The sequence below is a fragment of the Corvus hawaiiensis genome, chromosome 4 (genome assembly GCF_020740725.1).
Source record: "Corvus hawaiiensis isolate bCorHaw1 chromosome 4, bCorHaw1.pri.cur, whole genome shotgun sequence".
NCBI lineage: Eukaryota > Metazoa > Chordata > Aves > Passeriformes > Corvidae > Corvus > Corvus hawaiiensis.
Window position 1 is genome coordinate 45,036,673 of NC_063216.1, and position 20,174 is coordinate 45,056,846.

Here is a 20,174-nt window from a genome sequence, read left to right on the forward strand (position 1 = left end):
CCATTGGTACTTAACTTACACAAATTTGATAAAGAGAGTTTTAGTTCACCCTCTCTTAAAAGATCAGGTGAATATGAATCACTTATTTGATCACATTGACTCCTGATCATGCTTGATTCATTTAACTGGAAAAGACCCCAAAGGCAGGAGTCAGGCTGTGGGATGGTACAGCATGGCTGTGCTTTCCTCCCTGGCACTGAATTTGCAGTTCCATCCTCCTCAGAGTCCCTGCCATTGTGGCAGTGCCTGACATGTGGCTTGGAGCTGGAGGCAAGTGCTGCTTCACATCCCACAGGCAGCTGCATTTCCTGACAGCAGCATTGCCTCCTCCACCTTCTGTTGCTGTCCAACCATGATCTTCTATGGGGGACACCTTGAAAGCCTGAACATTTTTTTTTGATTTTGTAGTGAAAATGAATGTTGAAATGTCAGGAACACCTTTGGACTGAAAATCATAGATCCTGGCTCTCTGTGGCAGAGAAGTTGGACTATGAACATAGATGGGCCATGTGCCACTTTCTACACTGATGCACATGCAAATAAATTATATGACTGAAGCATGCTTTTGCAGATGATTTTACATTTAGTTATAGTCCCAGAAGTTCACATTCATTGTCTGAGGGTTTTGGGATGTAAAGAGAGGACTATAATAGAGGGTTTGATCCTGCCAAATTTTTAAGTGCACCTTCTCCTTTTCAAAGGTGCTGCCTTTCCACATGCTTAACATTTTTTTGGTGCTGGTTCTTTGATGACAGGAAGTCTTACTGCCTCTGAATACCTGTCACTGCCATGCAAAGCCATTCGCCATGCAGCTAAATCTCCCCTCTGCCTTTTCTTACCCAGCAGGGAAGCACAATGGGAGAGACTTGGAGACAGTACAAAATTGTAGCCAAGGCATTTGTTTCTCATTATATTCGCCCTTCCCAGGAACACAAGTGGCAGCTTGCCATGAATTAGATCTGCTCAATAATTCAGCCCCCTAGTAATCAGAAGACAGCAGTCAGAGCTATGATGGATAACGGCCGGGTGTCAATGTTGGGTCTCCCCAGTCTATCATCAGCCATTGTGATCACCAATCATATTCTACCTGCCTACCTCCACTGACAAGCCACAAGGGGCTTGCATTAAACTGATGGTTAATTTCCTGTTGGTAGATCCTCCATGACCTGGGTTCTGCAGAGATGTGCCATTCGGCTCTCCTTATGCAAGAGCTGACCAAAGGCAATACAGGAGTGTTGGGTCACACTTTCTCAGCTGCAGAAGATGCAACTTCCTTGCAAATGTAAACTGAGAAATTTGGCTAAAACTTAACAAAGCTCTGTTGTTTTGATAATAGGTAAAGCTGTTGTATTTTCTGAAAACATCACTATGTTTGTAAGAGTCAGACTTATTCACCAGTGGTCTTCAAAATCCATATCACCCTAGTCACAGTACTTCCTAAGTCAGGATTCCCAGTCTGGGAAAAGAGATTTGTCAGATCATGAATCTACAAGTAACTGGCTTAAGTATTATAGAAGTTTTTTTTTGGTATCTTAAACCTTCTGCTTTTGTTGTGCATGCTTTCTCATTTTATTTATTTAGGAAGAGAGAATACAACCTACAAAGCTAATGAGGGAAGATGCACAGTCAAGTGTATCCCCAAACTCTTTTAAAATGAGCATGGTTGTGGTGGCATGGCTTTTCATGGGTGGTGGGATGCCTTTCAGTGCTAAGGGCGCCAGGCTCTGGTGACTGGGTGTTCAATACCACCCATCAGTGGTGCTTTCTTCCTAGGATCAGGAAGATCCCCTTGAGTTTGCTTGCTAACAACTCGTGCACTACACTGGATACTTTCTGACTCCCAAGTGTGGTATATCTCATACTTGAATGCCCTGAAGAGATTACTTTAGATTATCTGCCCAAAACCACCACTGGGTAACTACTTGACGAAGGTCAGTTTTGGACATTTCCAAAAACAAAGGATGACAATGTTTAGCCACTCTGAGTCACAGAGACCTGTTTCAAGAACCTATATTGGTGTTCTCTGTGGTAATTTCTTCAGTGCATACTTTTGTTCTAATCTCTCATATGCTTGAAGCTTTCTGGAGTGGGAGTTGAACAGGTGTCCCAAGAACACTCATACATTTGGCTCTTAGTTGGACTAGCTGGAAATAAGAATTTTAGCTTGCAAAATGTTTTGAGATGTTAGCAGTTATTTTAGTTACACTGATGATTAAAAGGCTATTGAAATTTTTTAGAAAAAAAAAATCAGGGAAAAGAGAGAAACTGTTTGTTAAGGCAGTGATGTATTTACTCACCTGGTGAGAGGAATCAAACTCAGGTAATGCTCAGTCCTGTGCATTGAGATTATCAGTCTGTTTGTCTCTTTCTCCATTTGATCAGAAATGTAACTCTGAACCCCAAGATGTTGCTAACAAAAGTTTCAACTACTGTTATATTTCCTTGAATAGTTTTGGTTTCAATGAAACAGCATTTTCTGGTGCAAAACATTTAATTGAAAAGTTCCCATCCAGCTCTTGTGTTTACATCCTCTTCAAGCACTACAGGCTTCTGGGCAGTCAACTGGAAAAAACCAATGCAAGTAAGCATTTTATTTTGTCTTTGATTTTATTCAAGTTACAAAAACCAGTTACATATGACAGTAATTATATATTTTATATATTTGGTTTCATTCTGAACAACAAGCCACAGCTTGGTTATTTAAATGGATTTTTTTTTGAAAACTTGCTTCATCTGGACTGTTGCTGATCAAAAATCTACTTTACTTTCCCTTTTCTGCATTTTAAATCAATTAAAACAAAACCAAACAGAAAATACTCTGAGAAGCACTGTGATGAAATAAAATAGAAGAAGGTGCTGTTAATGCAGGGTATTTGTGTGTGACAGTGGAGGAGGCATTCCTGCCTGTGCTGCTTCATGCAGAGGGTACAAGTGCCAGGTGCCATGACTCACATGGGTGCAACATCTGCCTGGACATTTTGGTGTGCCACCAGGCCCTGCCTGGCTCAGCAGTGCAGAGGGAGGAGTGACACTGCCCCACAGCTTCACTCTTCCCAGTGCTCACCTCCTGTACAGGCACTGTGGGTTACTTGTACCAGTGGTTTGCGGGTGCTGAGACCTCCTCACTTCAGCCATCTGCAGGGACTGAGCTTGCTGGCACTGCTGGCTCATGAGCCACAGTCCACTTATTGCCTGAGAAACTACAGGAGGTGCTGGCAGCACATCCTTGGAAGCATGTTTACATGAGACTTTTAATAAGATTGTCAGGGAAAAAAGAGGTATCACGGTGAGGCTGCATGGTGGTTGGCAAAAACCTGGAGATTTGATGGTTGTCCATTGATCCATCACTTTTATAAATGGATAAAAAAGAAGGTAACTTGACTCAAACTCACCAATGCCTTTCATGTTTACACCCACTCTCTGGTGCTGGAGTTTTACCTAGCATTTAGCTGAAATCTTTCAGGAATGCAATAATTCAACAGGTTCCTTACTCTAAGTTGGCCATTTCCTTATATTCTTGACCATTTATTTTTCTTCTAAAATATTCTGGCTGCAACACTTTTTCCTAATATTTCATTGAATGAAACAGTGTGAATAAGTAGAATGAGAGGAGATCCCAAGAATTATACCTGCTTTCTTCTGACCAGCCCTGAGCAGATCCTCCTACTGTGGTTTCTTCTTCGTCTTGGGAAATTCCCCTTTTGGGGGGATGCTGGGTGTAGACATTTTCAGAAAATGCTGTCAGCACAACTCCTGCAGAGCTGCAGGAGGAAGGGAGGGGACCGGGGGAGTGTGGTAGGGGCCCAAGCGTTTTTGGTAAAACAGTCAAAGCATAGAGTTGCGGTATCAGCAGTGAGACGATTGTCAACTACAGGAGAAACATTTCCATTTCCTACCAAAGGTCACAACACTTAATAGCATCATCAATATGAACACCACTAAAGACCAAATCAGCCTAGTATGCAAGGCTAGTCTGGGGTGCTCTACAACAAACTCCACTCACCTGGACCAGCAGAAAGGCCCAGAACTCTATGGGCAAGATTCTTGCACAGAACAAAAGAGGGAGAACTTCTCTACTGAGCAGAATGGATGCAGGAACAAAAATGCTGAGTGTAGTGCTGTGGGGGGTGGCTCTCCCACCACACACAAGTATGGGGAGGTGCAGCAAAGCCTTCTTGTGATGACTGGCTGTGTTATCTGCCACACAGCTGCCTTATGTAAGATTCAGCTCAGGACTGGAGTACCTACGCTGAAGTGCTTGCACAGAGATGTCAACACCTGAGCTCAAAAGGGTGATTCAATTGCCTCCACAGAGACTTCTCATGTTGCCTGAGATGCTACAGGAAATCGGAGACATCTACAAGGAGGTGGCAGATGCAACACAGGACCTCCCAGTACAGCACGTTGAGACTTGGAATAACATCCTGAAGCATCCAGTTTGGCACTCAGCACTGTGAGCAGCCTGGCCATGTCCAAGGTTATTTAACTTCTCAATACAGTCAAAAGATTCTAGGAAATAATTTGGTTTGCCAAGAACTAGACTCTTAATGTCATGGCCAGGCTGACTGCACTGATAAGATCTCCATTATGGGGACCATACGTACCCACCTCACATGACGATGACCAAATGTAGATACTTTAGTGTTCCGGTCTTCAACCAAGGAAAGAAAAAATATTGAAAAAAGAAAAATCTGCACATGTCAAAAGCACACTGCCACCTCAAGCTAAGCTATTGATAGTAGCCTCCTCTGCAGCAGCAAGGCCAAAAATGTCCTGAAGTTAACTAGGGTTGATGTTGACTCCATTGTGCCCCACAGGCAGGTTCTTACCAGGGCATTTAAAATTCAAATCAAAGGAATAATCAAGGGAAATTAACTCCCTGCAAACAATAGACCTGGACTGGTCTTCTTGAATGTGCAGAGCTAGTCTTTTTTCAGTAGGCCCCAAGCACTGCATGAGGAGGTCGATAAAAGAGATTGATTTTGGGTGGCTGTAGACCTCCTCCAGCAGGACCCGGTCCCGGTGAACCATCTGAGTGTGTCACAAAGGGGCTCGGTACTGCTCCTAATCCAGTTCTTGTGCTGATTGCAGAAAGCACATGATGGTCTGGGATTCTGTCCATGCCTTGTTGGCCAAAGCACATCTCACTCCAGATGTGTTTTGTGCACACCAACTCTATCACTAAAGTATTTTCTGAAGGACAACTCCCTCCTCTTAGCCTAGGATTTCTGGACATGCTGACTTCCTTCCACTTCAGGAACTAGATTGTATCCTTCTGCTACCCTCAGCTCAGCTACTTCTCACCTTTTCTTCTCTACATGCTTGCCCAGGTGCTGCAGTCTGAACCAGCACAGTGTTTTTTAAAACAAGTCTCTGTTTTGGAAGTACAAGAGAGGATGGAATCCAAGCTGTTCCAGGAAGCATAGGCTTGTTTTGAGTCTGCAATGGCAAAAATCTAGTACCTGATGAAGTAATAAAAGGGTATTTTAAAGAAACTTGTCTTGGCTGGACTGTTAGCTGATTAATGAAGGCAGGTGCCAAGTGACTGTGAAACTGTTGGAGCCATGGCAAAGCAAATTTTTATTGTTGCTTTTGTGTTTTGGTATCTTTTTTCTAAAAATCCCCAAGCTGGTCTAGGCAGAAGTACTGTGCTAGTAGGGGGTTTAAATGGATTGGAGAGGGAGTTCAGGATTTCTGTATAATTCCAAGGCGTGACAAGCCAGAAAACCTGCCAGTTTTATATATTGACTCTGAGAGCCAGTATAAAGTTCAGCAAACAGTGAATATGCTCAGCAAAGGAGAAGAAATATCCATTTTTAAGCAGTTGCTGCACCTGTTTCAGTGGCATCTTTTCCTTATAATGTTCTTATATTGGCTGGGCCTGTGACTTACGCACATGAAGAAGGGGCATGGTGCCTCTTTCTAAACATTTGCATGGGGTGATGGAGGTCCCTGTGATTGAGGCAGTGAAACCTGACTGTGTTACATTTCCAAATGATGTCTAAGCCCCCTTTGCTAAGGTGAAAACAGTTCTGCAAGGAGTAGGGCAACCCAGCAACCAGGCCTAATGTCAGCAATGCCACCTTGTTTATTTATCCTATATGGAGGTTGTTTACTACATTTTATGCTACTATAACACATATGCTTTCCTATAGGTGCTCTCCATGTGTTGGGCAAAAATACGACGCTTTCGCCACAGATTCTGCATTCAATGGATGTGTTGTTTACAGCCACATCTGCGCCCTTCTCCAGCCAGGTCAAATGTCTGAGCCAGTTGCAGACAAGTAAAGCTGCTGTTAGTGCATATTGGGGCTGTTCCCTGTGAGGCTCTGTGTCACGCCAAGGGGGACATCCAGTCCTGTGCTGGCAGGCAGAGGTGCTCTGGCTGGGCTTGTACCCACCCACGTAACATAACCTTGGGTGAAAAGCAATCAGGTCATATGTGCTATTCTTCCTTTACAGATCCCTCCCAGTTTCAAATTCCCCATGAACCGCATGAGAAAATCAAATCTAAGATGTATTTTGAGAATGGGGAGCCCTTGGAGGGGAGCTGTGTAGGCAGCTGATGGTCACCTGCCTTGTTCACCTGCCTTGATGGTCTTTGCACACAGGGAGTGCAGAGAGCTCTGCAAGGAAACACTGCCCAGTGCAGGGTAGTTCAGCCTACTTGCTAGCTTAGGGGAAATGAAGTGAGGAGATGTGGGGTGAGGTGAGCTGACTTGCTGTAGGAGGACATTTCTGGCCTTGCTGCCATCCTGCTGTGCAGTTACAGGTTCTACCCACCACTGTGTTGGGAGATAAAACTAGCAGCTTGTGACTTCACAGGAGCATTTCTTAAAGAGGGCAGTTGCTCCTGTCTTAGCAAAACTCATCCTACCACTCCACTGGTCTTTCCAAAAAAACATCTGTAAGACAAGGCTATCAACTATATAAACTGCTGGACTGCTTGCAAAATAAAAAAGCTCTACTTTTTCCTCAGCCCAAGCATAAGCTTTTCCTGCAATTTCTCCCTGCCCTGCAAACCATCAGACACTCCTGCATTTTTTCATCAGGCCTGCAGCCTGCTTTTTAGATCTGCAAGATTAGCATCAGTGACATGAACATTCAGAAATAAACTAGGCAGGTGCTTGGTTTATGACAATCTCAGCTGCAAAATTTCTGGCCCTGTGGCAATGGAATGATCTCGATCCTCAAATCCTCACTATGTTCTGATTGCAGCATTAAATGTGCTCTTTTTTCTTTTTGCAGTGGAGTCTTTTTCAAAGGAATGACTCCATAATAAATAATAAATATATAAATTTAAATATTGCGTGCATGCCTGAAAACTGTAGCACAGAGCACTGAGAGGAAATATTCTGGGTTGGAAAATCTTTTGCTGCACGAGTCAGCTATCCAGATAATGGATCCTTAGAAGTATGTAGGACAAATAGCTCTATGAGCCATCTGGGACTCACTCAGCAGTGGGAAAAAGACTGTTAGGCTTGCAAGATCAGCACGCAAGAGTGATTGCTAATCAGTCACTGCTGCTTTGCAGAGAAAACAAAGGCTTTAGCATTTAAGCTATTAATAGTTTCTACCTAGTCCAAGTTTTGAGAGATGCATTCATTTGCCCAGACCATAAATTCAAAATTTTTTAGATACTTTTCCAGACTGAGGTTTCATAATAGACTTAATTTTTATTCACTTGTTCCCATGTCTTTCATGTGCCAGAATTAAGTTCTGTGAAATGCCTGGCTGAGCCACATCTGTTTGAAAACTAACCAGGTATAAAACACAGCAAAACTCCTTTTCAAATCATAATTTCCTGACTCAACTCATCCCACAGCTAAAGGGACACTGCTGCAGGAGTGGGCACAAGGGGCTGGAATCAGGTTTTTTGGTGTCAGCATCCACTAAGGCCATTTCATGCTGATTGTGGAAGCTTAATCTAGTTGGGCTGGATGCTTTTCTTCAGTTTTGTATTACAGTGGAATGAAAGAATAGTTAAAAACAGTTACGATTTTAATCAATTACCTGTTTCAGTCTAAATCTAGTTTGTGATTGCTTCTAACTGGAAAATGCCTATTATTTCCAGAGAAAAAACAAAGATGACAAAGAATAATAAAAACGCTAATGATTTTATAATCAGGCAGGTGACATTTTGTACATTGCCCCCATAAGGTTGCAATTTTTAGTTATGTACTGATATGTTTAACAATGGCCAACTAAATGGCTAACTAAATGGCTAACTAGACGGCTAAAGGCACAGCTCCTCGCAGAGTCTCTTGTGTCCCATGCTAATTTGGCTCAATCTGAGAAGCAGATCAAAGGCATTAAGGTTTGGAAACACTTAATAGAACTCACCTCTGGTAAACTGGGAGTGGGATTCAACTCCAAGTAAAGGAACCTGCTTGTGGGTGTGAGTATGTAGAAGCCTGTCTGAGCACTGCGTGTCCAGGCTGTCTTTCCACCTAGCAGAGATGGATGGTTTGGCTGCAGGAAGGAGTCTGGAATACACAGGGTACAGTGACTTCTCAATGGGACCAGTGGCTCTGACACAGGATCTTCAGGATGTGTACCCTCTGCCATGTGGGGACTGGGGTTTATGCAGCAAAACTAGAAACCTCTGCTCATATATTTAATCCTTCCACTAGCACACAGCCACCCTGGTTCAGCTGGCTGCCCACCAGAAGCAGGTTCAGCTGCCCATACACTAGTACCTAGTGCTATTCAAAGCACTTTCTAGCACCCAGAACACTGCAGGAGGTTGGCAGATGTGACACAAGACTTCTAGGAGCCGCTCTCTGCTCCTGGGGTAGCAATATGAGGGTAGGTGAGATTTCACATGGTGCTGAATGCCTGCTTTGAGGCAGTAAAGGCAACTCCCAGAATTGGCTTTCCCTCCATTCACAAGCTGCGATGAGAAGACTGTCATGCTGGACTGGGTTTTGGCAATGCAGCTCAAATTGAAGGATGTCTGGCAATGCTTCTGTGGTGTAAGGTGCTTCTTGATGCCAGCCAGGGTATCACAACCAATTTGTTAGGAAATGGTGACATTAATGATATGGTAATGATCAGCACATAAATTAATTGCTGTTTTGCCAGGGTTCAAAATACCAGGCCTTGCTAGGCTCTGATTCTGTTGTCCTGCATGCCAATGTAATGCCTGGACTTGAGCGGGATCATTAGATTGAGTAATGAGGTTCAATGAGAGATCTCACAGTCCTTGAGCCAAACCACCCTCTTCCTGCAGAGGTCAGCGTCTATCCCCAGTGACACACAGTTTTATGCTGAATGATGGTCCTACCAAAAATATTTCAACAGCTGGAAAAGCTGACCATCTGGCCATGAAAACTGTCCTCTGGAAGCAGTAAAGATGGACCAAAAGTAATGCGAATGCTCTGCTCTCTTTAACGAGTTGCTCTTTCCAAATGATTCGTTTTAGAATGAGGTGGTTCCCACTAAGGTCTACTTATGTAAGACACTGAAAGATGGAGAAAATCTTACTGATGTCAAATTTACAAATGCAGATGAACAGCGCTAGTGCGGTGGTGAAAATGCTGTGCAGTGTGTGCGGTGCTGTGTAATCCACTGTGCTCTGAACTGCTCTCTCCAAGGAATGACACAAAAGCTCAGGTCACCTTTGGCAGGAGATGTAATTAGAAGTACATAGTACTGAAAAAAAGGAGAGGGGATAGTTAGCAGAAATACGCCTTTAGCAGGGAAGGCTAATGATTAGCCCACAAATTATTCAAAGTATGTGTAAGTCAACCATGAACCAAAAAACTAAGATGAAAGCACCAAGCAGAGAAATTGGCTGAGCAGAACTGGTCAGCATGTGGGAGTAGGACGTGCTCACAAGCCTAGGAGAACTCAAAGAAAGCAAAGCCCTATGCTATAGAAATTTAATTAGCACAGTCTTTTGATGCTTTCTGACCTTTGCAAAGTGCCTTGGAGACCAATCATGGGATATTCACTTCACCTTAATATAAAAGAGAGACCTTTTTTCAGACCCTCTCTTCATGGCGTTGAGGTAGAAGGAGAGGGAAAGCATGACACTGGTGCACAACACAGGAGGTCCTGTGCAGGGATACTCAATGTAGGAGCAGAACTAGCCGTGTTGGAATTTATTGTGAGGCACAGTCACAAAGGACATTTATTTGAGTGTATCATTATTTACATGACATGGGGGGCTCCAGCCAGGATCAGGGGACTGGGCTGCTGCAGTGTCAACCCCAGCATGAGCTGTATCTTGCTTTTCTTCACTGACTTTTAATTGCAGGTGGTTTATTTGGGCGGTAGCAGAATTAACAATGATTCCAATACTGCACTTAAATCGTGAATAATTCACTGCTCCTGTTATTTATTTCTCACTCAACACACAAACATACCTTTTCTCCAAAATTAGGGACTTTAGAATCCAGAGCCTTTTTTTTCCCCTGTGAAATTTTTTACAAATTTATTTGGCTTTTTTTTTCTTCTCTTTTTTTTTTTTTTTCTGTACTAGTCCTGGTCTGTAGAAGACATGCATGCACACTTTGCTCAAGAGGGTCCAGACAGATTATTTTATTCGGGGGGAAAAAAGGTAGGCTCAATATATCAGATAGAGAAAATGACCTTCATACCAAATGCTCTAGGAATCGGAGCTCAGCTGATTTGAGGTGATTTTATAAACACATTTTCCCAACTGCTCCTGTCTGATGGCTGCAGGCTGACCTCTGCTTTGCACTTGTTCTTGTAGTGTTGAAGCTAATGGGTAATACAATACATTACACAGGATGCTATGAACCCAGATTTCTGAATTCTCTCATGGTAATGGGACACTGTCACTGTCAGATTTACTGAACTGTAAAGAATAGGGAGACAGGTGACAGCCCAGGTACTCTTTGATGGAAAACAGTGCTGGAGCAATGCCGGGGAACACGAAGACCTGGCTGTGGTGCTCTGTTTTAGTACAGCCTGGCACACACTCAGTCTTGATCACGCCCACCTGGACCTTCATTAAAAGCCCTGATTTGGTTTTCATCTTTTTCTGTGTCTGAAATTCCTGTTTTTCTTTTCATCTTGGAAGTAAGATGCAAGCCAACACCAATGGCATGTGACCAGGCAAGGGAAGTACAGAGCCACTGAAACACAGGAAGGACAGCCTGAAGTGCCTCCTTCAGGCTCTGCTTCCTCACAATTTGGGGAGGGAGAGGCTTATCCTGCCACCAGGATGTCTTGTCCTGCCACCAGCTCCAGTAAGCTCAGCAGTGAAGCTGAAATGCTCTTGGTAAGAACTGAACTGTCCTTAGTTGGGAATGATTGTTGCTCTGGTGTAGCATGAAAGGAAAGAAGAGGGATTTATATCTAATATTACCTTGGACTGATACAGATCATCTCCAGAACTGGCTCAATGCTTCTTGCTACTGCTGACTATTTGTGCTGTCTGATGAGCTGCATAGTCACTCCGTGCTTTCCCTCCTGTGACTGGGTAAGAAACATTTATTGGAAGAGAATAACAAATGGTGAATAATTTCATTTCAGGCATGAATTCTTAGATGAATGATCATTCATGCTAAAATTAGTAATGCTCACAAGGGCAAAACAAATGTGCAGGGATTGTCCAAATAGTTTCCAGTAAGAAATATAATGAATTGAAACAGCTAAACTTTGCACTTTTATTGGTTAGAAGTTTATTTTAGGTAATTTTTTTTATGTCATACAACATTACTACCCTAAAATGATTTATGTACTGAGTGATATATATTTCCCTCTTTCTTACAAAAATGATTTATGGTTTGTATAGCAACAACAGCATTATTCCAGGTATTAAAATGTGGGGCTTAGCCCACATGCGCTTTTGATTTGGAATTCATAAATAGCATTTATTGCATCTAGGATAGCAGAATTACATTGTTTTGAAATCACCAGCACATTATATCACACAGAGGACAGTCTGGTAGTTCTTGGAGGCAATTCTTTGCCCCAGGCTGGCTCTGTTATGCACGCTCCCATTGTTTTCAGTGGAGTGGCAGCTAAAGGAGACCATGCAGCATGTCCCAAGACCACGTGAGGGTCATCCCTTCACAGCACTAAAGTGGTTAAGTATCCATTTATAGCCTACTTTAAACATAAGTATTTCCAGACCAGACATAGTACATTTTTAGCAGGATACTGTATTTCTCTCCACAGATTACTCTCTCTGCTTTTAAATACCTTAGCCTGCATTTTCAGACAGGATCAAATTGTCCTGTAAAACTGTAAGGATGTGAATACACTTACATCCACCTCTTTGCACACCCACAGAAACACACATTCACACATTTTTTCTTGAGTAAGTGGGATGATATTTGCAAACAGGATCTTAATCAGCATCTAGTGGGTCTGCTCTCTCCTTGTCACAGAGGGACCCAAGGAAGATGTTGCTGCTGTGTCAGGTACCTCAGCTGACTGCAGAAGATACCAGGTGTTTAGTTTTCAAATCACATAAAAATAACTTACACATAGAGAGCAGTGAATCTGGATTCTTGCAGAACAAGCACTTAGATGGAACACCTTTGTAGGCTGCTGTACAGAAGAGATAGGAGAGCTAGCCATGGCTTTTATTAATCAAGAATTTTCCTCCTAGATGTTTGACCCCTATGGAATACAGCATGTTCATCCAGAGGGTGTACAATTGCTGTGGGAAAATTCCTTGGCACCCACTGCCATTTAAAGATAAAAAGGCTGTCCTGGATTTGGAAATATGTATGTGTGTAGATCATCCTGCTGGAGCACCAAGGAACCAAAGCTGCAGTGTGTGCAACTCAATTCCTCTTGGCAATGGGCCTGACAGATTTTTGTAGCTCGAGAAGACCATACATTCAGATATGATATTTTAAGAGTCAGTCTTTACTAAGAACTGTGCTGGCACTAACCTCTTGCCTGCAGACGACTCACCCAATCTTGTAGCTGAATTTAGACCAGTGGCTTACTCACTCTGGCATACTTGTCTCTATATTAACACTAGGAACCTGCCTGCATTAAAATACGCCTGCTTCTGTGTGACAGCCCGTTTAGTTAAAGTGATCCACAAAAGATACCTTACCAGGGAATATCTGGTCAAAGTGTATATGAAAGAGGCAGCCCTCTTTGCTTCAGCTGAACTTTTCTACCTCTGCTATGATCTGATAGAGCTAGCTCTTCCTTAGAGCATGCCTATCTCTATAAATCCCAAATTACACAGATGAAATCTAGCAGAAGTCCTTTGGCCATAGGTTGTGAAGACTTCCTTGCAAACTCTTGTGCAGCTTGACCAAAACCCTTCACTTGTGTGGTCCTGCCTGCAGTTACAGAGCTCTTGACTCCCTTGGGCAAAAGGTGGTAGAGTTCCCAGGTCATGTAGGGCTGGAAGGGATGTCCTGACACCCCGTAAGTTCAACTCCACGGAGGAAACACTGCTGACCTAGGCCCGGTGGAAGTGGGGCACTAAAGTCTGTGGCTAAATGGGAGAAAAGGATGGTAAAAGTAAAAGCAGTAGTGCAAAAACTGTGGTTACTTTGGCTAAAGGTATGTTTTACCTTACACTGAAGGTACCTTTTCTCTGGATTAGAGAGTATGTAAAGGATGGGGTTGCAGCCTAGATAAAACTGAAACATCCCGACTTGCATTTCAAGCTTGCAAAAAGGAGGCTCTTTGAGTGCCTGCTCCACCATGATGCCTCACTTTGGGAAAAACATCAAGGCCATATTCTTGTGGCAAACCCTCTTCTGGTCTTCTTGTATGGTCTCTCTAAACTGCCATTTAAGTTAGTATCTTCATCTGTCCGTTTTTATTTGTTTGACTGGGTCTAGTGAAGAGCAGAGACAGGCAGAAGATAAATTACAAAGACTGAACAAGACACCTCTTCGTCTGGTGCCCAGTTTCCCCAGATAACTCCGCCGAATCATTTGCTCAGGATTTTTTCAAAGCAACTTAGACTACTCAAAATAAATTAGACCTCGAAAGCCCTTTAGCCCTTCGTATCTCTGCAAAGCTTTCACATGTTACTAATTTTATTTTTCTCCTTTCAGTTTCAGTGTAATTTATAATCACAAGGAATATACAAATGGGTTCACCATGGTCAGCAGGTTAATAAATAGCTGTTAAGATCTGCACTTCACTTTACTGTGCAACTGCGTATTAAGAACTTCCTGTTAAGAGGCAGAGCACACAAAGTCTCCTGTGTCATCTAAGGTAGAATACTGAGCTTAAACTCAGAAAAATCCATCTGACTATGGCAGAGTGTACACTGACAATGATATTGTTATGGTAGGGATGCCTACAACTTTCCATGAAAACTTTACTTCCAAATCGCCTCTCTGCCTGTTGCTTGGAAAAAGTTGCTTGGGAGATAAACAGCCTATAGTTTGGGATTTTGTTAATTTACTTGTGAAGCTGGAAAATATTCAAGCACTTCCTCTTGTTCACCCAAGAAGAAATGTGTGTAACATGTCTTCTTGTTGAGTTTAATTTTGAGCACAGAGCAATTGCCACAGGATGTCAATGTTGAAAGAACTTAGATGAAGTCGAAGAAGGAAGTTCATCAAGGTCACAATAAACCCAACAAGACTGGCTGAAGCTGCTGGTGACAGAGAGGTGATGACAGAGCTTACAGAGGGGAGGCTGTACCCCTCTCCTCTCACATTGCTGGCATGCTTCCTTACATAGCTCTAACTGGTCACTACTGGAGTCAGCGTTGCAGTTGTGGGAGCTTTTTTTTTATGCTGACATGCCTTTCCCATGGGTTTTAGTCAGTGTGAAGGTAGAGCAAAAAGGAGGTAGGAAGAAAAACTGGAGTGATAAGAAGAAAATGCTCCTGAGAAAAGCTCTGTGTTTCTGCATGGGCAGAACTGGTGCTTGTGACTTGCAAACAGGAGCCAGGACAAAGAAGCTGTCATCCCAGGACCACACACAAATGAGCCTATGGCTCTTATTCCCTTGCAGATTTTAGAGGTTTTTCACAATACACCTTTTTGTTAGATTCTAATAACTACCAAAGAGGAATGAGATTTATATGACAGAGGAAACTACACTAGATGAAGAAAACGCACCTGAATTAGAGGCCTTTTGATTAGATCTGGGGTGTACTCAATAAGTTTGGTTTGAATTATCTTGTCATGAGAACTCAGACTGTTTCAAACCATCAAACGTGAGTTTCTTATAATTTTATATCAAAACTATGAATGTTTCTTAATCAGCACACAAAATCACTAATCGATTAGTTGCTTCACAGAAACTGAAAACTTGTTTTGATAAAAGATGGCTTCATCTTTCATTTTTCTGGGGTTCATGCTTCTCCTTAAAACATTGAATACCTTGCAAATAATGTGAGCTTGCTGATATTTTTCTCTTTTTTTCCATATTAAAAAAAAGGGTTGCTACATAATTTATCTTTGCTTTTCATGCCTGTTTTCTAGAGCATCCTTCCCAGATGGGTTGAAGAGCATGAAGTTTGGCCCAGCATCACTTCAAACCTTTCCTGAAGTGACTCATTCTGTGGAGTCTTCTGAACTCAATTTCATGACCAACTTTGTTTCTCCTTTTCCATTTGTTATATTACTTAGGTCTGACCAATGTTGTTTCTGTTTACATTTTCAAAGGGTTTAGTACACAAAACATAGTGCCCCTAATGAGTTGTAAGCTGTAAGTTGTGTGTTCCCTTCTACCTCTATGTTGAAGACATATAAACAAGCACACACTTGCACATGCGTATACAAGTCCAGTGTATAGCCAGAATAATATCATCGTTAATTATGGCTGTAAGTGAAGAAAAATTCTCAAAGCTGGCCACTGTATTATTTTCTAATCAAATATTAAACAGCTTAATTTTGAAGAAGAGGGATCGCATTTCAAAATTTGCCTTCTAGAAATGACTCAATAAAATTTTTATAAGCTGTAGGCTTTTCAAGAGAACAGACTCCAAAGACGGGTGTGAATTGCATTTGTGTTTTTGCTGGGTCTGTTTTTCCTGCCAAGTGCAGGTGTCCAGCATTCACTTTTTATTTTGCTTTTATCTGCATTTTGTGCTCATTATCAAAATACACCTTAGAGTCTCGCCAAATTTCTTTAAAGCTCCATCCTTGGGTGTGCCTTCTGAGCCCTCCTCCCTCTCTAATTTAGCTGTTTATAGTGGTGTTCAGCTTGAAATGCAAGTAAATAAGTTCTGGGCACTGATCCTATTTGGCATTGGGAAAGACCTTTGGGGCAAATACACACTGGAAATCCCACAGCTGTCACAAGCTGGGCTTTGCACAGGAGCAGCTCCAGTGAGGTGGGGATGCCCTGGGAATAGAGGCCAGGAGCCTTCTTGGTGGCAGTGTCACCTCTGTCCACCTGTCCCTCGGCCACTGATGGACTGCAAGAATGGCAGCAAGGGCATTATAAGAGCAGTTTGTGCCTTTTGCTGCTTAGCTCCCAAGGGCTCATCCACAGCATGCTGAGGTGCAGAGCCCCCAGCCATGTGGCACAAGTAGGATTCTCCCTGCAAGGCTCCTCACTGTCCTGGGGACACCCCCACTGCCAGAGAAACATGCTGTTTGTAGCCCTTAATGATGAGTTGTGCATCCAGGGTCACACATGGGCACACTTCAGAGCCCCAAAACTTGGCATCACAGGGAGCCCTGGGACCTTACTTCTGGGTTTACTCTGCCTTGGAGTAACTGTGGATAATTTGCAAAGTTCCCCTGGAAGAGAAAGTCTTAAAAATAGTCTGTTCATTGTTAGGAGTGTCTGAGAAAAACTTAAAATTATATCAAATTGAAGTATTCCTTCTGAAAAGAACACACACACACAAACACACGTGCGCACACACACACACATATATATATATATGCCTTTTAACCTTCTAATGAAATTTTTGTATGTTTAATAACTTGGAGATGATTTGTTAATGTGCAAGACTTTTAAAAAAATCGTTATGGATAATTTCTGGTTAGTTCAGAGTGGAATAATTTATTTTATTTTCTATATTAAATGTTTCATGCATATTATAGCTGAACAACATTTTAAAGAAAAAATGCAAATAAGCCATTATTAATTTGTTAGTCAAATTTTAAAAGAATTTTCATGTTTTCTCTATGTATTGGAAAACACTATGCTATGTAAAGTAGGTTGTTTTATTCCATGTAAAACAGCAGCTGATTATAATAATTTTTAAACAACTGAAGTCAGCAGTAAATTATTCAGATATTTGGACTTAGTTATTGTATTATAATAGAATATTGAATTATGCAGTAGTAATTCTGATATCAATAAGTAATATAGAAATAGCAATACAAAGTCTAACATTTGGCTGGAATATGAGAAGCCGCAACAACATAGAAATAGTTTAAACTTAAATTTCTTTTTTGTTTTCTTTAAATATATTTATTAATTTAAAAACCAAATGCTTTCATGGAATATCTTTCAAGATTGGTATGATTTTGTGAATAAAACAATAAACAATGTTTTTGTCAAAAGGGCTTTTTCCCAGAGAGCAGCAATGTTGGCAGAACCAGTCAGTCAGGTTTCCCCTGAAGTGCCCAGGAGGGCTGGAGCACCACCAGGCTCAGCTGGTGGTCCTGGCCAGCAAAAGCTGCCAAGAAGCAGTCCCATACACTCATCAGAACCCATACATGCCTCACAGTGCACAGAAACCTCCCCTGAGGCAGAATCTTCTTCTGTAAAGATGGTTACAGGCAATGGGTGGACAGTCATAAATTTGGGGAGAGAAGTGGAAGGGTGAACAGATATTTGTGGGTTTCAACTACAATAAAAGTAAGACATAATATAGGGATATTAAAAGCTAACACAGGTCAGTCATCCCCCTCTGCCAGAGACAGGCAAAACTGAGTCATTTATCTGTGTGTGCATTCAAGTCAAGGAATTCATTTCAGATGGGCACGTTTCCACCTGCACTGAGTGGCTGGTACTGACTCTGCACCACACACACTGCTGTGCCCAGTGACCCATTGTGGGCTGGTACTGGCCAGGCAAATGCACACTGTGGAGTGCATGCACCACAGGGCCTACTTAACATACATCCATCAGTGCCTGCCTTCAGAAAATGTGCACGAGTGTAGTAGTCAAAACCCGACAGGTTAGGTTTATCAGACCCCTGTTCCTTAGCTGTAGTGATGTTGCTGCCATGGCCATGCTTGTGCTTCTAGCTGTTGAGAGCCCCAACATTTGCCAGACTTTAGATGGCTCCCATGGCAAACACTGACAGCGTGCTTTGGCTCCAGCCCTGCTGCCACACTCAAAGTCCTCCTTCCAAAACAGACCCTAGGGATGGCAGGCACAAGCTGGAGATAGCCACATGTTATTTTTAATACAAGGATCAGATCAGCCTGAGTTCTGGCAATGCAAGGTGAACGGAGAGCCTCTTCCTCCTATCTTTGGCCTTGCATGAACTGCAGCTCAACAAAGACAAACCCCAGGAATATGACTGACAGGGTGCACCAGTGACTGATACATACAGATGCACGTTCCTTCCCAGTATGAACAGCTTTTAAAGTGTTTTTGTTAGCTGTGAGAACACAGGCACTGAGCACACTGGGGTAGAGAACTCTGCTGAGCAGCACAATATCAGCTCAGGATTTATTCCACATTTCTGTCTCAAATACACCCACACTACATTGTTAATACTCCTTTCCATAGACATTTGTGCTTATCAGTAGCTAAAAGCTCTTCCTAATTTCTACCATTCTAAAATTATTACTATTCATTAATAATTCAGTTGACTGAAAAAAAAAAGTATATTGTCCTTATCTCTTATTTCTTGAAATTACAGGACCATAGAGCTAATATTCTGGACTTCTTATATTTTTAACTTGGTAGACACTGAGAAAGTCAAGATGGTAGGTTTCATTTCTGTCACAGAACTTTTTCTAATTCTGAAGAACTGTGAAGTAACAGCCTGGCAATGTCATGTCTCTTACAAAAGCACATGCCCAGCAAGACAGAACTTTAATCTTAGGTCATCATTCATTTACTCTGCAGCATCCACAGTATAAAAGTAGCATCAGAGAAGATGTTATATATGGTCCTCACCTGGAAGGTAGATAAGCTGTGCAGTGGTTGTCCGTCACAAGTGGAAAGCCCGTTCTCAGGCCTACATAAGATGCTCTTTGGACAACTCTCCTCCTGGACATCCTCCCAGACCTCCCATCCTCCCAGAGGTGCCTACCCAGTGGCAAGGAGCAGGGCAGCAGCATCTGCAGTTCTCCTGGCTCCCCTGGCTCCTACCTCCCAACATCACTGGGAGAAGGGGACAGCAGAGAGAACTACTGTTATTGGACCCTAACAAATAAAACCATTTTGAAAGCACTGATAGCTAACAGTGATCAGGAGAGGAACATATATTTGCAGGCAGAATATCAGCAGTCCACTCAAGACAGCCAACACTTCCAGTCTCATGGACATTTGTAGCCAGGCTGTAATTTTCTTTTCTATTGCAGCCAGTGGTGAAAGAAAATACAAAGCACAAATACTCCTCTGCAATGACATGTTCAATTCTCATTGGAATGAGAAGAAAAATGTGGAACCTGTGGCCATTCATGACTGCAGGGGTCTAATTAACCCCAGTGATTAACTGGTTTGCTTTGACACCTAGGCTGCTCTTCTTTGCTGCAGTCACCCAGCACAACACGTGAGATTTTTAAGGTCTGCTTAGAAATGCCCTCTTTTTGCTACAATCAAAGAGGAAGGATGCTTTCTGACACTTTGCCAAGCAGAAGAGTTTTCAGAGACTTTCATCTGCAGCACTGGAAATGCCAGACCTCTCCATTTCCCTCCCAGCTGTATTAACTGTCCATTTCTTCTCAATTACGGAGAAGGAATCAGTTGGCAGTCTGTTCCCTGTGCAACAGACTGAGAAATATCACATTATTTATTCTGTACTAGCTGAATGAGGCTGGAAAGATTCATTTCTTCTCAGTCTGCTTTGACAATGTAATTTGTTACACAGGATTTAATTCTACAAGCTAGAATTAAGCTAGGAAACTGCAGGGTATCAGAAACTGTCTGCAAGAGAGTTCAGTGCCTGAGAAGGACTCAGTGCCCCAGAGCCCCATGGGGCCTGTGCTAGCCCTGTGCACAGCACCAGTGAGTGGATGAACCAGCAAGCCTGGGACAGCGGGGTGTGAGCTGCGTCCCCTTATTTTGTGAGTGGACATGCATTATCCCTATATGATAATTTTATGGGTCTTTCTGTG

At 42.5% G+C, this 20,174-nt stretch overlaps 2 long non-coding RNA genes across 2 annotated transcripts; one reads left to right on the top strand and one right to left on the bottom strand.

Annotated features, from left to right (window-relative positions):
• Positions 1 to 768: 768 nt before the first annotated feature.
• On the bottom strand, positions 769 to 11,426 carry LOC125325547. Its single transcript, XR_007203379.1, has 3 exons — positions 11,339 to 11,426; positions 8,344 to 8,486; positions 769 to 2,562 (listed from the first exon to the last, which is right to left on the bottom strand). It is a non-coding gene; the product is annotated as an uncharacterized LOC125325547 (long non-coding RNA).
• On the top strand, positions 11,163 to 17,370 carry LOC125325546. Its single transcript, XR_007203378.1, has 3 exons — positions 11,163 to 11,251; positions 11,354 to 11,452; positions 15,399 to 17,370. It is a non-coding gene; the product is annotated as an uncharacterized LOC125325546 (long non-coding RNA).
• The last annotated feature ends 2,804 nt before the right edge of the window (positions 17,371 to 20,174 follow it).